General features: G+C 41.7%; 1 protein-coding gene across 5 annotated transcripts in view; it reads right to left on the reverse strand.

Annotated features, from left to right (window-relative positions):
• Positions 1-14,777, reverse strand: part of RARG (retinoic acid receptor gamma) — a 127,269-nt gene that overhangs the window by 23,351 nt on the left and 89,141 nt on the right. Inside the window, exon 1 of one of the 5 annotated variants that reach the window (XM_018556232.1) lies at positions 1,181-1,185. The exons of the other annotated variants lie outside the window; for them this stretch is intronic. The gene's annotated coding sequence lies outside the window, so the exon portion shown is untranslated. Of the gene's footprint in view, positions 1-1,180; positions 1,186-14,777 lie in introns of those variants that run through there. 5 annotated transcript variants of the gene reach the window in all.

Genomic DNA, 14,777 nt, shown 5'->3' on the forward strand with positions numbered 1-14,777 from the left:
CACATGGAAAGGCTTTGATTGAATGCAACAGCTCTTTGTGGTTTCTGTGCAGTTTGGTTTGTTATCATTTTGTAGGCAATCTTCAACAGTGGAAATGGGACCTTAGTTGGGAAGAAGGGTTCCAGTAAGTCTGGCAGTGATGCATACACATCAGTTGTTGTCAGATCTTCTTTTCCCCGTTGTTGTTAATGAGAAATTAGTCAGTCTTTGAATTTCCTAAATGTACCCATATATGTACATAGAGAAAAGTTGTTTTGGACCAGGGCTGGACAAAGCCAGGCAGCCAATGCTACCTAACAATTACAGCTGGCAGCAAATGTTGATGTTTCTCTAGATGTTGTCAATGGAGCTGGCTCCTAAAAATATCCTGCTGGTTCCTAGATTGGACAGACTGGCTCCAGAATTCCATACTCATTTGTCTACCTCTGTTTTAGACTCTTTACTCATAATCAATTTTGTGTATGAGGCAGTCCCTGATTTTCAAAGCTGAGACAGGTCCACTTGAATGTTAAACAGCTGGGATAGAAGATATGAATGTCAACATGTCATCAGCATGCTAACATTCATATACCACCCTTGTACCATCAATTCACTTGTGCTCTGAAGCATATGAGCTGTAGTCACCTACCTGGAACTGTCTATTTAGCTGCGAATAGGGCCTCTCCCCTCTCTTGGGCAGCCTTAGTACAACAGGACAGAAGGAGAATCACTGAGACATGTAATGCTTGGGAAATGCAGTATGCATTAGAAAACTTTACTGGAATGATGGATGAATGATGTATAGCCCCAATCTATCATGATAAATCAGTCTCCTTTGAAGGGTATTCTCTACAATACTGCTATACTGGGTGATCTTTTCATGAGCTGCATGTGATGGTATGAATGTTATACATGTGCCCGTGTCAGTTTGGCTCTGTATGTGGATGAAGTAATGTAGCAAAAAGGCGTGTGTACATGTATTTTCCTGCAAGAGTGTGTGCTTACTTGTGTGTTTTGGGTGTGTGTTTTAGGAATGTTATAGGCGCAATTGCTCCTCTCTGTCACAATAGCTGAAATGCTCTAGCAAAGCTAAGCTGAAAAGCTTTTCAACACCTGGGGGAGAGTTCTTCCCCCACTAATGCAAACACCCCTCTCCTGATCCTGCCAAACTGAGAACTGACATAACCGGTCCCTCAGGTACGAGCAGCCATTAACTCATTCCTGGCATGAGATAACACACTGTCTTCAGCTATCTCCATTCCAGGACACATCCTTTCCTCTACTGATAGGTTATAGAGCCAGGCCAATGATACGTACCTGGTCTGTGGGTATAATACAATAATTGGAATGACCTGCGTCATGGAAATGGACCACCTCATATGAGGCAATTTACCTCGTTCATAATAGTCTGTCCTGATTTTTTCATTTTTCGATTAGTTCCTCCTAACCAACTTGTTTCGAATTGTATTGTAACTGTTCTGTCTTGCTTTATAATGTAAAGTGATGTGCAATCTGTTAGTGCTATGTAAATCCTGTATACAGTAGTAATACTACTACTAATAATAATAATAATAATAATAGCCCCTATGCTGTGGAGAGGGGGAGGGTTTCAGTTGATCAGCAACAGACAACGAGGCAGGGCTGACACCAATTCTCCTAATTTCAGTCCACAATAGGGCATATGGTGTCATTGCACAAAATGAAATTAGGAGCTGAGAGCATTTCTGGCAGATCAACAGGTATCAACATGGGAAAATGTGCATGCATTGCAGAGGTGTACTATATGTGTTTTTCTTTTTACTTGCCCTGACATACTCTTTAAGGTGCCAACACATAAACTGTATGTCCTGCATACTAACTGGTAACTGGCATGCATGAGGAGCAAGCAACATTATTGTCTTTTCTCTCTGATATAGAATGTAGAGTACATCAAATCTGATCATATAATGACCACATCTGCCCGTGTATGGTAGCACAGTATGACTTCATCTATCTGCCTTTCATTTCTAGTTGAGGTGGGAGAAGTGGAAATACAGAAATTTCAGGTGTAAAATATCTTCTATTGTTCTGCTGTTGTATACACTAAAAATCAATCTGTGATAATGGGATTCACCTTGTGATTACTGGAACAAAAACACCTCGACAGCTAATCATTCCAGTGAATATCGCTGGCACCCAGTTTATTAGGTCAGGTGGGATTTCAATCTTGAGCTACAAATACCCACCTGAACGGGCTGGAAATTGGAGAGGAGGGGGACCTGAGCTTATCTCCTTTACGGCTCACCTCTGCCATTCTTCAGAAGCAAATGAAGATCCTAATCAGCATATCTCTGTCCACATCCCTTTGTATGTATAGAAAGGAGTGAAGAATGGTGGGGGTCCCTTTTCCTGCTGAGAAATTCAAATGCAGCAAGACAGAGTGGTGTTTGTGGTGGGGGATGAGTGTTGATTTAGAATATTAGCCATTGTCTTATCTTAAAGAGGTGAAAATCACTCTGCTTTGTGGCCATTGTGCATTCAATCTGTGATGTTTTGCATGGTAATGGTATAGAAGGGGGTTGGGTAATGCCTCCGCAAAGTGATTACCTGCAACTGATATGAATGACTATAGTAATGCTGTCCATACATAGGTAGGGCTTTCTTCCTACACAACAAAAGATCCAAAGTCGGCAATACCATGCCTGCAAATGTGTTCCATTTCATTTTTGCTACATGGCTTTCTTGCCAGAAAGTAATAAGTAGCTATTACAAATGATAAAGAGTATGGAGGCTAAAGAGGGACGGTATGGTGGCTAAAGAAGCTCTTTGGCTGAGACTTATTAGTGTGCTATTGAGGCTAGAAGGGGATGGCAGAAGAAAATGGCTTAGGTGGGAAGAAAATAAACCCCTGCACTTAATTCTGCCTTACAATGGGCTCAAATCCCATGAAGGACGCTATGTTCAGCCCATATTTGAGTGTATGTTGTGGTTTCCCTGAGTATTACAGTTTCCTCCCAATATGCCAAAAGATGATGGTAGTTTAAATGGCTTCCACCCATTCTTCTTTCACTCATGTAAAGTTCTGATGAAAAATGAAGGTTAAAAAAAAACACAATTATTTATATGTATATATATATATAGGATATATCTATCTATCTATCTATATATATATATTTATATATATATATAGATATATATATATCCTGAGCCGCCAGTTGAGAGGCCTGTGAGTTCTTATCAGACATAAAAGTGCCAAGAGAGCAATTACATATAGTGTAATCATGGATAATCATCTGAGCTGGCTTTGTTGAGTGGCCAAGAGGGTGTTTCTGATCACTGCAAGTTGGAACATTTTGGCAAGTATCAAAATGAACATTCTAACTCTCCCGGGTTGGTGACATCACTGGGATGGTGCTACAGTCCCCCAACCCCCTGCAGTGCTGCAAGACAGAGGCATTTTCCGCTGACAATTTCAGCACGTTAAAGATCATCCTTATTTACCAGAGTCACAGCTCCTCCCCTTATATGTGCAGAATATATGACAATTTTAGGCTGGCCATACCCAACTTGAATTTCAGTCAAATTTTCTGTTTTGCAACTTGAATTTCAGACGATTCCTGCTGAATAAGCTTACATTCAAGCCATGGGTGACGATGTCGACACCACCCAGTTCAACAAAATTTGATTTAAAATCAAAGTCGGGTGGAAAATTGGCAGCCAAATAGTGGCTGTAGCCTATCAGATGAAGTCATTATTCGGGTATTCAAGCAGCTACTGTACAGACAGCATCTGTGCATCTAACTGTATGTAACCGTGTATGACTAGAGTTATCAATTTGGAGACAATGTGCCCTTAAATAAATTTCGATAACATTCTTTGATCAGTTATTTGGGGCTCTTAAAATATGAAAACATTCCAGCATGCACACAAATTTGCACTTAGAAATGCTCATTTTAAATTGTTTGCTACTTACCTAAATGTTTGTAACATTACCCATAGAAAAAACTCATACAGGGCCAGCGATTAGAAATGGATATAGAGCATTCTTGATAAAGCTGAATAACTGTCTTCATGCTTATGTTACTATATATGCAGATTACATTTCGGATGGACTATGTATTTACATTGTGATTCTACTCCGGCAGATAAAGGAAGCAGATTTTTTAATCATGACACACAGGTGTTGTAATAGCCCTTCCATATATCACCCCAGGGGGTTCACATACCATCGCTGAGAAAGTCTGCACTCAGTGACAGCCATTATAAATTTGACTCATGCTTTCCATAAGTAAAATGAACATAAATCACTCAGTATTATAGAGAGGATGATTCAGATGACAAATACACGTTTGTGGCACATGCTTGGTCTGCCCTTATTAGTCAAAACTTTCCAGCGTAACCAGGGCACCAATGCCCTTGAAAATGCTCACTTTGATTAAAAGCAATTTCTTGTAAAGGAAGGAAGTGACTTTACTCATAATAAGGCTTCCTGGTAGATGCCACTGATAGCTAAACTACACCATTTCTGGGGACAGAGTATACAGCTAGAAACTGAGATAGAAAAGCATGAACTGACAAGCAGCACAAAAACTCCAAGAAGGCTCCTGGACACTCAAATGTGTCTACATTGTGATGACTTAATGTGTCTTTGTGTGTAACAATTAAATGGCACTTAAAGATCCGCCTCTCAAAGGGCAGCAAATATTCAGTGGTGTATTGAATGGCTGAGATGGAAGAATTCATCATAAGAGGACTGCATGCATTAACAGATATGGGATCAGTGAGATTTACCCATCAATGTAGATATGTAAATATGTTAGGAGCTAGGATACCCGCAACAGAGACTGATTGAGGTGGCATGATATGGGCAACTTTGCAGGGGTCACACACGTGCAGACAAGTAATTGCATGTTATTTAACATGGACATAGTCCAACTAGAAATCCACTTCTATTAATATATACTGCCAGACTAAGAATATGTAATGTGTGATTGGTTTCTATTCCTTGGGTCACTTTAGTTATTTCCTCATTTATACAGTACTTTATACAGCCAGAGAACATTCCCTGCCCTGCAAAACCTTACACTCTAATGTCCTGACCACAGTCCTACATAAGCAATAAGGCCAATTTCTGGGGGACCAGTTAAGATAGTAGTATATTTATGGACTGAGGGAAGACAGCTAGGGGAAACCCACCCAAACCCATGGAGAACATACAGTAGCATGTATAGCATTGATACAATATATTCCCTATATATATTGTTTGGACTGATTGGACACAGGGGATGGTGATGTCACAATCAGAGAATGCCTTGTATTCATTGATAAAAATGCTATGCTTTCTCTGAATGGCCACTGAGTCGAGTCAGTGCCCCCCTGTGTTATTGGAGCAAAGGGGAAGCTGCTCAGCACAGCGGCATTCAGGACGCAGGAGATCGCGGCCAGCACAGTAGTAGCGCCAGATACTGCAGTGCTTCACAGGATTCCCGTAGGTCGACCAGGTAAAAAATATGCATACTGTACTTTCATTAGGCCAAGCTGCATAATAATTTATACTTGGGGTTCAGCTTTAAGTCCATTAACAGTGGTTCTTTAAAATAAGTCAGACTGTACCAAATCTACACTTGCATTTTCCATCATGTTTTGGTGAATGAGCTAATGAAAAGTAAGTTCTGATTGGTTGTTCTTCATACTGTGTTACAATTAGCCTGAATTAAAATGTATAAAGTTAATCACTGTATACACTACGTGGTAGATGACTGGTGGGCCTTTAAAAAGCAGACTTTTGGGGTTTGGGCTGAATAAATAAATCAGTTTCAATTTTCAGAGGAGACGCGTTACATAAAATCTCCATTGTGTGTCTCCACTGCATAAACAACATAATTACATTCATCTGCAGTAACCTCGAAAAAACACGCGTGGCACTGCTATGATGTGACATTTGTGAGGTTAGTTTGGGTCACTGGCAACTTACTGATTTCATTAACTCCCATGACCTTACTACACAACCTAACATGAACATAAGGACAGATTATGGTTTGGCCAGGTATGCTTCATACATATCCCACATTCTGCAGAAAACTAAATCTTAATTTTAGGTAAAAATGGTTTCTCAAGAGATGTTTCCAGACTGTAAAAACATTTGATCTGATGATTCAATTTAACTGGTCACACTGGCAGAACTCAATCAGTGTTGCATAAAAAGTCAAATTTTCTTCCCTGTAGATCAGTGAAATGAGTATTACATGCCCCGTCACAAGCACATAGGGGGTTCTTATGTATGTTGCCATAAGTGGATCTAATATACAGAATTATTTCTGGAATGTGAAGAGCACAAGCCTAGTGTGCTGACTGCATGCTGTGTTCTGGCTTGATATGCTGTCAGGATGGAGGCTTTCAGTACAGAATGAAAAAATACCAAAATGTAAGGGCTTCTTTACACCTTGGACAATGTAATGTTTCATCAGAAATGTGTAATACAGGTAGTACAACACAATATATGACTTCACACAGAGGAACTCATGTCATTGCATTGGCAAATATAATTTTTATGGTACCACTGGAGTGAGATTTCCATCACTGGACACTTTGGCCCCCCAAAGTTATATCCCTTTTCCCAGATAACTTCTTACACTTGCCATGTTCTTTTTTTATGGATCCTAACCTGGGTTAGAAATATTGTAGCACTATGCAATCATGTTCATATTAGAAGTCTATGCTTCAACTGACAATGGTTTGACATAGAATCATACAGGAAAATACACCATATTTGCCTCTGCCAACTTTAGGCACAGGCCTACTTGCCTTGTGGCAAATTTGGCACTGGGTGTCAATATATTTGGCTTCAACCAAAATTTGATTGTAATTTCCAAGTAATCTGGAAACCAAAGGAAGTGATTGAATAGATGACTGTAAAACTGTAGTGGGTGGTTGATAAGATGACAAAAGTGTGCCTTATTCATGACTGTCCTGCAGCAAAAAAAGATTATACTGAGCAATCACAGCTAGTTACAACTGCAGCGTTCCCCATAATAACCTACTATAGTATTTTTATTACTAGCGGCAGCTGGAAAAAAGGCAAGCGGATGGAAAAGAACTACTCACCAGCATTTCCTGTAGGCCCCCTGCAAGTGCTCTTTTTCCAATTACTGAGCAACCATGCCTTGTTCCACACTGTGTCTATGTGTGAAAGCAGCCATCTTAGTAGAGCAACAGGGCTTTGCTTCTACATGTCAGAGTCAAGACCCTGATGATTGGTAGTTTGATGATTGGTGGGGTAATGATCAAGAAGCAGCAGGAAAGGTGCAGAAAGCACAGATCCATAGAATGCATAAACGAAAAGCAGGGATGTGCTTGCACTACAAGTTCTCAGGTACAGATGCCGGTCCAGCAAGGAGAACAGTGAGTACTGCCAAGTACTGACATCACCAAATCCCCTGAGACTAGCAGTCAGAGGCAGCAGTGCCTTAGATACTCTAATGCTGCAGATATATAGCTATTAAGCTAAGGGCACAAGAGTGCCTTGGCACAATAACATTAGGAAGTGCACTGCTATTATTCAAGAGGAATTCAAGGCAAAAGGTAAACCTTTCATGGCACCTTTCATGTAGATTTGGACATCCACATTCATGGCCAAATGTGATAGATCAGTAAGCTCTGCATGGGTAAATATTAATTATATCTTAGCGAACAATTAAAGAGTGGTAGCTGCACAAAACCCACAAGTGATTAACAAGAAATTCCGTCACAAGGCCAATTTCCTCATGAACTGATTACGTGACTTTTTCAGAGCACTGTGGCAGATATTGCACAGCACAGACTATGTGTAGCATCATTTCATACCTGAGAAAACCAGCAATTACATCACATGGCTGGGGTGGCAAACAGTTAAGAAGGCCATAGGAATTAAAAGATAGTCAGACCAGTGGGCACAATCCACTGAAAGATCTCATCTACACCATCAGACCACCCAAGCATGAAGACTCAAGCCTGTGCAACACTGTATGCTAAGCAGCATGCAGCAAAGGGAAGCGGCGGCACGCAGACCATCACCTGCAGTGTATCTTAAAATTTTTGATCTGGCTCCTCAGCTTGCAAGAGCTAGCATAGCTAAGTGTCCTGAAAAAATGTAATCTTCAGACAATCGGCTTGCGCGTATAAACCCACATGTCAGGATGCGAAGTCCATTGAGTTGTTGTTACGTGTGAGCCAATTGGCTGAAGAGGAAGTCTTTCATCTGGCTGCGCTCAGCTCCGCGCCTCGAAGCTTCACTTTGCTTCACACTGCTTCGCTTTGCTTCACACTGCTTAGCGTGCAGTGTGTCACAGGCTTTATATCTATAAAGGTGGAATCAATATCATTTAGATGGAAATCCCTACAGGAGTATCTTCCTCAGAAATGACCAGTTGGCCCTGTCTCCTCATAACCACAGACACAAGGAATGTTGCCTGAATGATACTGGTAGCTTCACTTATATTAGGCAAAGAACAAACTTGTAGCAACCTACTGGGGTTGATTTAGTGAAGGAGAAGAGGCCATTCACATTGCAAAGTGTATGTCTACTGAGCTTGGTATATAAAGTGAGGATGTGTTCACTTTGAAGACCCAATTATGTGGCAATTAAAAAACATGGGTTCACCTCATTTACTAAACTAAGTTAAAATTCACTTTAACAACAAACACGTTCTATTTCTTTATAAATGAATCCCATTCTGTATAGAAACGCTGCAAAAGAAGAAAGTTTCCATAACAGTAAAAATAAAAGTATTTGATAGTGCTTCTAATATTTTTTTTTTTTAATGAAGGGGAGATATACCATGTTGGGGGGATATACTATACAAGTGTACAAAAAGTGACGTTGCTCAGTTATTTAATATAATGTGTGTAGCTATAAATATGCAGTGCTGTGTTTATATAATTAAAACGTGAAAAGGACAGGCAGCGGAGAGATAAGACAATGATCGAACAACCTTCTGTCTATTTATAAAGATACATTCAAACAAGCTGTGGAGTCTCTTTGTGACTTAACAGTATTACATGTTACCCCTAACTGTATTATAATAACAACACAATACCCCTTAGCAATTCTTCATACAGCTAAATAATAGAACAACATGGAGCCTCTTGTTGTTTTTGGTCCTGTCTCAAGGTATAAAGAAAGGGGAGATTTCAGCAAATTCTTCAGATAATTCCCTTGGCTGACCACCCCCTTTTTACACACGACATGCACTTGACATCATTAAACTTTAACGGGATCACACACAAAAAAAGGCCCTGAATGCTCACGGTAATCCTCTTCTCATGACAATAAGGGATCCATTACAAAAGACTTGCCTTGCCCCATTCCTCCTTGGCTCTGTATGGCTTTGCTGAGTCTGTATTTTTATGTGGCACATCAGTCAGAAGTACAAATACTCCCCGAAATTCAGAAACGCACACACAATGGCTTGTATTTATTAGGAGGCGGCATCATTTGGCTCCTTTGTTGAGCAGGCTGCATGATGCCTTATGGCTCATCGCGGCTGACAGTGACAACTGCACTTCTTCACCCAGACACCTTTGGCCAATATGACGATGACTGGGACGTCAATTGTGAGAATCAGGCATAGTTCAAAAATGATCTGCCATTAGAAATGTAGATATCATAGGCGACTTTGAGATCTGGAATACTTACAGGGTTATTCACTGAAGGGTGAAGGGTTTGGAGAAGGCAGGAGAAGTGAACAATCTAGGACAACATAGCTGAACTGGAAAGTGAGCTGAATTGTAGAATGTTTCCAGTTCAGCTATGTTGTCCTAGATTGTTCACTTCTCCGTCCTTCTCCAAACTCTTCACCCTTTTGTGAATAACCCTGTTAAGGTGAATTGAGTGTGCTTCTACCTGTGGTGACTGTCAACAGTGACCACAGATTATCATCCATAGTTCGGATGTGTTTCACCACATTCCAGTCTTTAGTTGGGTGATTGAACTCCAAGCACCAATACATTCATTTAAATATATTTCTCAATAGCCACAAAAAATATAAATTCACTTGTAAAAGTAGCAGTGACATTATCTCTGTTCTGCACATAGCGTGTGCAGAAAGCAGAGCTGTGGGAAGGACCCAGCAGGAGCACCCACTACAGGCTGCCTGCAGAAAACTACAAGAGGGGGCGGATACAAGACCAGTCACCCTGCACAAGGAGAGGGAGCAGCTGTGACCGGTCTGTATTACAGGAAGCTCCAGTTTCTTACTGGATTACTGCACAGATCTGAAAGAAATACGCAAAGCTCATCAAGATACAAAGAAGTCAATATTTGCTCATCCCGAAGTTCAGTTTTACTAGACTGCATTACTTAAAGTGACACTAAACTCAGAAGTTAAATCTTAAAATTCATTCAAGTACCTTAACTATTAACAAAAATGTATCTTATTTGTGTATCACTCTGCTGTAGATCCTCAAATCATCTCTGAATTGGTGCCAACACTGTCCTTCCTTCTGGAGGGGGGCTACTATTGTTCCCCCATGGTCCCTGTGTGTGTTGTAAAGTAGTCACCGCTCCAAGCTCACTCCCATGATAGACTACAATCTCACATCTAGTTTACTGATTTGTATTGAGATTGTAGTCCATCACGGGAGTGAGCTTGGAGTGGTGACTACTTTACAACACACACAGGGACCATGGGGAACAAAAGTAGCCACCCTCCAGAAAGAAGGACAGTGTCAGCACCAATTCAGAGATGATTTGAGGATCTATAGCTGAGTGATACAAAAATAAGTAGAGATGCACCGATAGCGATACTAGTATCTGTGCCGATACTGAGTATTTTGGGCGAGTGCTCCTACTCGACCAAATGCTCCGATACCTTCTCTGATACGGGAACGTCCGGTCAGAGGAAGATTTCCTCTGATCGGCAGTGCTGTAGGGGAACATGGAGCCGGCTTCCCGGTCAATCAGGAAGCCGTGCGGCAAGTAATGACCCGCCTCTCGGCTTCCTAATTGGCTGGGGAGCTGGCTCCAAGCCAGCGGAAGCATCCGGTATCGGTACTCGGTATTGGCGAGTACCTGCAGAAAAATATCGGTACTCGTATTCGATACAGAAAATATGGTATTGGTGCATCCCTGCAAATAAGATACATTTTTGTTAATAGTTAAGGTACTTGAATGCTTTTTTTTTTAAGATTGAACTCCTGAGTTTAAACTGGTAAAAAGGATCTGTGTCATAATGTGTAATACTGCTAAACACAAAAGAAAGAATTGCAAATGCAATTGGTGTTTACAGATGATTTGAAGATAGTTCAGCTGTCATACGTCCGTGTGTGGCCGGTATAAAACGCAGCGGTAAGTCAGAACAAAGTGAGAGCCAGCATGAACTGACATTCACACATATAAGCGCACAACATCCCTGAAAGATGAGAGGCAATTATGTAACGTGTTGGGTAGGACATTACTCATGGCTCTGATTTATGAAGAGATGTAATGGAGAGATCCTGTGTAGCTGGGAACCGCTTCATGAAGTGATGCTGTCTCTCCCAGTGGTAGGGGTGGGGTGCTGTCTGCCCGGGTTAGAACAACCATCTAAAACTGATGCAAAGGACTTTTCAGCTATGGCAGCGGACTCTTACAGCGGCCTTTTGCTCTTACACAGATACAATATCTCAGGGAGATGTAACAATGGTGTGGCAGACACAGGCATGCAAACACCACCAATGTACTTCAGTTTTCAGAGGAGAAGTAAATCCTGCCCTAATTACAGTCTAATCTCTTGAGCAATTAAAAATGAAAAATGACAAGAAACCCACAAACAGTGCCTGCCCAGGGAAGGCTTCAGAAGTCGTCTTTTACATTTCCATAAGAATCCCTTGTGTTGGAAAAGCTGGTTATCAGTCCTACCATTTCCTGGGCAGATCTCATTACAGTCCAGGGACTAATCCTACTTAATAGCTTCTGAACACAACAAAACAAACAATTATCCCTTCAGGAGAAGAGGGGGATCCTCTTTAACTTGATGCCATGATGGTGATAAAGGATACACACACCCCTGTGGAATGTGAAGGATCCAAGGACTGAGCCCTGCTGAGTGTGATCCCTGATATATACAGTATTATATGCAGCCATCTGCCCTTTATGGACTCTTTGCTTCATTTTGGGCATGGCAGGGAAGGGTTAAAACTAGGGACGCACCGATACAGAATAGCGATACCGGAAGTCCCATTAAGGAAGCCAGGCGGCGTGTAATGACTCACCACCCTGGCTTCCTGATTAGCCGGGAAGTCGGGCGGCGTGTTAAGACTCACCACCCGGCTTCACCGGTTAGAAGGGAAGCCGTCCCCATGCTTCTCGTCACCAGGAGACGAGAAAGCATGGAGCCGGCTTTCTGGCCAATCTGGAAGCCGGGCGCCGTGTAATGACGAGGTGACGAGGGAGCATGAAGCTGGCTTCCCAGCCAATCAGAAAGCGGGTGCTGCGTCATTACACAGCGCCCAGCTTCCTGATTGGCCAGCCTCCCGATCCATCAGGAACCCGGGCAGCGAGTCATTATACAGTATTTCAAACAAATTAGTTACGCTGGGAGAAAGGTACTAGCCACCAGCAGCAACAATGTATGTTTAAACGCTGAAAAAAAGGACAAGTATGTTGCGCATTACTAGTCCTTTTTTACTAGTCCTTTTTTTCAGCGAGTCATTACACACTGCCCGGCTTCCTGATACCAAAAGTGCCGGATAGGAATCGGAGCATTTGGGGCGAGTATGAGTATACTCGGCATCGGCACAGATACTAGTATCGGTGCATCCCTAGTTAAAACCTCAGGTAGGGTTTATTTGTGGCCTTTACCCCCAATGGGGGAGCATTTTTTCACTTCCTTCTGCAGTCTTTCCAGTGGGGATACAAAGTGTGCAACTAACTCCAAAATGGAAAATGGTTAGAACCTTTCACAGGCTAAAGTTGGCCATACAGCGGGGCCTGCAGGCTGAACGAAAAAGAAAAAATCGAACAGAATCCACCATCCACGCTAAACTATTTCCCACTGAGGCTATTTGATGCTGACAGCTGGCAACCGATTGGACCTAACCACTGAATAATCACTTTCTCAAACAATCATCCCCGCACAGCTACCTCCTCATGTATCACTTGCCCCTCCCTTTTAGATTGTAAGCCCTCACGGGCAGGGCCCTCCTTACCATCTTGTCTTAAATTGTATTGTGACTGTAATGTCTTCCTTATATTGTAAAGCGCTGCGCAAACTGTTGGCACTATATAAATCCTGTATAATAATAATAATAATAATAATGTAGTTACTGATCAGCTGAAGAATTTTGGCCCGGTTTCTTAGGGTCACCACACACATTACAATCTTACCGTACAATTTCTGTACAATCAACATTAGATTTACCAAATCTAACTGTAGCAATTTGGACCAATTCCTGCAAATCGCTCGAAATTCTAACAGTGTATGGCCATCCTTATGCTGTTTGAATCCTAGCAGCACCAATACAGTTCCTAGTGCAGGGGTGGGCAACTCCGGCCCTCCAGCTATTCTTTAACTACAAATCCCAGCATGTCTCTGCCTCTGGGAGTCATGACTGTAACTGTCAGTCTTGCAATGCCTCATGGTACTTGTAGTTCCACAACAGCTGAAGGGCTGTAGTTGCCTGTCCCTGGGCTGTACACACAATTAAGCCTTGACAAAGAACATTAAAAAGCATAATTGCCCCACTACCTTCTAGGAGGCCATAGAACTCATGGCACATGGATCCAGCTGGGAGGAGCAGAGATATTAGTATGCAATTCTCAGACTTGGGGTACTTCCCTTAGACTTAGTATTTCACAAACACTGTTTGAAGGGTATCTATGGACAAAAACTATCAAATATATTGAACTTCCATAGTTCTATCCCACTCCTAATAACCATATCCATCTAGAAGTTAGTCAACTTACTTATTGAAGATGTCCATATGATGCACTTCCTCAATTTCATTAAGCCCTGTGAATATGCACTTCCTTGTGTCACAACTCTCACAGAGTCTGCCTTATGAACTACAACTTGTCGGAACAATGTAACATTATCATTGCTTGCTGGAAGCAATGCACAATGGGATATGTAGTCTTGAGAAATGAAGATTGCATCACATGAAGCGGAAGGGAAAGAGATGCAAAGCACACTGGGAGTCCAGGAAGTTGATGAAAGTGATGAGCAGACAGAAGGCAGCACTCACTACATAAAAGGCATTTTTTCAAGTAAGCTTTTATTGCATTATCAAAAACAACTCTAGTATGTATTCCTATTACAGTGCTGATGTTATACCAGGATAGTATATGATGGGGCTTTAAAACTCCTTCAAGCTTCATTAAGATAAAGAAATAAATGAAGGATCCAGTTTAAAACAGAAGGCTAAATACTTCACCATAGCGGTATATGACAATCCATGCAGGCTGCCATGAAAGCGCATCGTGATATGTCAGCATCAAAGTGTTTGCCTCACTTCCTTCTTCGCCCAGGCACCGATATTGCAGCAAATGCCGTCACGCACGTATGTCAGACAACTTTTTTGACTCAGCTATGCCAACGTGAGCAGGGGGAGGAAGTGACATTGCAAAGGGAGGGGGTAGCTGGGGGAGAGAATCAGGCTATAGAGAAAAAAGAATAAAAAAAGGGGAAAACTAAAATCCCCGAGGGAAAATGCTAACACGAAATTAGCAGAGTCTGCAGTGCTCAATTCAAATGTGAACACACAGCTTAGGGGAGCCCTGTGTTTCCATATGAATAAGCTCATTCTAGAAGATCATGCCTATCTATATGCTGCACTTGTTGGCGGCTAGGAAATCTCAAGCAGAA

The sequence above is a fragment of the Nanorana parkeri genome, unplaced genomic scaffold (assembly GCF_000935625.1).
Source record: "Nanorana parkeri isolate BGI_ZX_2015 unplaced genomic scaffold, ASM93562v1 scaffold228, whole genome shotgun sequence".
Classification (NCBI taxonomy): domain Eukaryota; kingdom Metazoa; phylum Chordata; class Amphibia; order Anura; family Dicroglossidae; genus Nanorana; species Nanorana parkeri.